The 3,414-nt window shown below is 42.0% G+C and overlaps 1 pseudogene; it reads right to left on the bottom strand.

Annotated features, from left to right (window-relative positions):
• Positions 1 to 819: 819 nt before the first annotated feature.
• On the bottom strand, positions 820 to 1,832 carry LOC129035490 (peroxiredoxin-6-like; annotated as a pseudogene).
• Between the last annotated feature and the right edge of the window lie 1,582 nt (positions 1,833 to 3,414).

The following is a 3,414-nucleotide window of genomic DNA, read 5'->3' as shown; positions in this document are numbered from 1 at the left end:
TGCCTCAGCTTCCTGAGTAGCTGGGACTACAGGCGCCCGCCACCCCGCCTGGCTAATTTTTTGTATTTTTAGTAGAGACGGGGTTTCACTGTGTTAACCAAGATGGTCTGGATCTCCTGACCTTGTGATCCACCCCGCCTGCCTCTCAAAGTGCTGGGATTACAGGTGTGAGCCACTGCGCCTGGCCACAAAAATTTTTTTTTATAGCAAAATATTTAAAGGTCTCTTCCCTTGTTCTTCACTTCAGTTATCTACTAGAAAGGTACAGAATTAAAAAGTTTTTTTTCTCCCAGCTATGATCCAAACAATATTAAAGAACATCTGGCTTACTCTAAGTTCCTGGGTTTTATTCTTGGATATTTACAGAGGAGTTGAACCTCAAGTTCTGCCACTCTTCAAAATGCGTGACTGAAGACAGGTTGTGATAGGACAGTTAAAAAAATTGATAGTCATTCTCTGATGGAGGGAAAAATTGATAGTCATTCTCTGATGGACGGAAGCAAGCTTTCTCAGCCATCAACAAATATGACCTCATTGGTCACAATGAGATCCAACAAGATTTGAGTTTTAAATACAGAACATATTTCAAAGAGAACCAGTAGAGAGTGCTGATGTATGAACAGAATTGAATGCTGGTGAAGACAGAGTGTAAAGAATCCCAAGAAACTTTTAGTGCCAGTTTTCGTTTAATAAGCCAATAGTATAGAAACCTAAAAACCTTAGTGTGATGACACCAGGATGTTTTTATGGAATTGCAGCAGGAAAACATGATCGGCAGCAGATGTCCTCTGGCTCACAGCACCAACTTCTCCAAGAGACTTAAGGCTGGGGTGTGGAGCAGAGGTATTTCTTGCCAGATGGGAGCTCCTTGGTGAAGACTCCTTTCAGGAAAAGTTTTTTGGCCTCCTCTTCAGGAATCATTGGAAGGACCATGACACTATCCCCATCCTTCCAATCAACTGGGGTGGCAACCCTCTTTTCTGCTGTCAGCTGGAGAGAGGTGACTACCCTGAGAATATCATCAAAGTTCCTGCCAGTGGTAGCTGGGTAGATGATATACAGCTTCAGCTTCTTATCAGGACCAATAACAAACACCACACGAGCTGTCACAGGCATGTCCTTTTCATCCTTCTCTGCTGGATCGAGCATGCCCAACAGGATGAAAAGGTCCCAATTCTTATCATCGATGATGGGAAAAGGTAACTTTTCTGTGGGTTCTTCACCATTGTAAGCATTGATATCCTTGCTCCAGGCAAGATGGTCCTCAACATGGTCTATTGAAAGGGCAATCTGCTAGGTGCAGTGGCTCACACCTGTAATCCCAGCACTTTGGGAGGCTGAGGTGGGCAGATCATGAGGTCAGGAGTCCAAAACCAGCCTGACCAACATGGTGAAACCCTGTCTCTACTAAAGATACAAAAATTAGCTGGGCGTGGTGTCACGCACCTGTAGTCCCAACTACTCAGGAGGCTGAGGCAGGAGAATTGCTTAAACCCAGGATGCAGAGATTGCAGTGAGCCGAGATTGCAGTGAGCCAAGATTGCACCACTGCACTCCAGCCTGGGCGACAGAGCAAGATTCCGTCTCAAAAAAAGAAAAATAAAAAGAAAGAAAAAAGAAAGGGCAATCAACCTCACATTCCTCTTGGCAAATTCTGGTGCCAGTTTTGCAGCTCTGCCAAGCTCTGTGGAGCACACTGGGGTAAAGTCCCGAGGGTGAGAGAAGAGAATGCCCAGTGAGTTTCCTAGAAAGTCCTAGAAACAGATGCGGCTGGTGGTGGTATTGGCCTCAAAGTTGGGGGCCACATCCCCAAGAAGCCGACCTCCGGGCATAGCGGTGGTGGTGACGAGGAGGCGCAGCTCGGACAGCAACCAACCCGGTGGTTCTGACGAAGAAGATATTGTGTATTCACATACAAAAGTCATACGGAGTTTTAAGATAAAACAGAAGCCTTCAAAGAAAAATTAGTCCTGTAATAGCATATTTTACTGTACCACTAGAGGAAACCCTTAGAAAATTTGCCAAGCATTATAAATAGATAAGTCGCTGTGGAAGTTGAATGATGAACTAACCTTGGCATATACAAAATGAAGAACAAAGAGCAGGTGTTAAAATTGGGATGTGGGAGATGACGAGTTCTTCAATGCCTCAATCCAGTGAATACAATTTAATGATGTAACCGTCCACGATTTAAATTTAAAAAAATTGATAAAACCCTATTGCATCTAACAATATGTCCTATGTTAATAGGATGTTTTTTGTACATGGTGCAATGAGAATATTTTTCCTATACTCCTAAAATTAAGATAATTGAAATTCTACTGTCAAACAAATGTTGATTTAAACATTTTTATTGCCTTTATCAAACACGGCATTGTAACACATGTTTTAAAAAAAGGTGAGCTCTAGGATGGGTGCAGTGGCTCACACCTGTAATCCTAGCACTTTGGGAGGCCGAGGCTGGTATATCATCTGAGGTCAAGAGCTCGAGACCAGCCTGGCCAACGTGACGAAACCCCGTCTCTACTAAAAATACAAAAATTAGCCAGGCGTGGTGGTGTGAGCCTGTAATCCCAGCTGCTTGGGAGTCTGAGGCAGGAGGATCGCTTGAACCCGGGAGGTGGAGGTTGCAGTGAGGCGAGATTGTACCACTGCACTCCAGTCTGGGCGACAGAGAGAGAATCTGTCTCAAAAAAAAAAAAAGAATAAAAGAAAAAAAGGTAAGTTCTATTGCGTACTGACAGCCAATTTGCTCTTTGTTGTTAGAAAAACTAGAGTGGTAGTTAGAGAATAGTTATTAAGAAATGGTAAAAAAAAAAAAAAAAAAGTGAAAAGAAAGTTTTTTACCCCAATGTTGGTTTGTTGAAAATCTCATGATTTCTGATTTCCTTTTGCTAACATAAATTTGTTTGAGTGCTCTGAGCCTTTTCTCATCCCAATGCATGCCTAATTCTATTATGAGATTTTTTTTTTTTTGGTAAATTGATTTAAATTATTTTAATATATTTTGGCATACTGATTTATATACTGCTGATTCATCTGATGGAATGTGTTGATAATTAGTATAGAGTGTGGCATATGTGTCAGTGTGAATTAACTTTAATCTACACCTTATAGATGGCTGATTAGCATTTGAACTGCCTCAATTGGCAATCTACACTTGAGAGGTGGACTCAGCAAGACTTCAAATATTGATGTCTAAATCTAAACCACAGGCATTGTGAATTAGCACAAGAAATAAAGGAAAAATGATTTCATTGGTGAAATTAGCAAACTTCTAGACATGTGGTGGGAAAGAGAGGTTTTACAGGCTCTACTACCCTTGAAGAAAGGAGTTATAAGAATCTGTTTAAGACCCACATCCAAGTAGACCCTTGGGGTCGGGCTCCCTTCAACCCTGTGATCCCACCCTCA

The sequence above is a fragment of the Pongo pygmaeus genome, chromosome 3 (assembly GCF_028885625.2).
Source record: "Pongo pygmaeus isolate AG05252 chromosome 3, NHGRI_mPonPyg2-v2.0_pri, whole genome shotgun sequence".
Lineage (NCBI taxonomy): Eukaryota > Metazoa > Chordata > Mammalia > Primates > Hominidae > Pongo > Pongo pygmaeus.
This window is presented reverse-complemented; position numbering and strand designations above follow the sequence as displayed.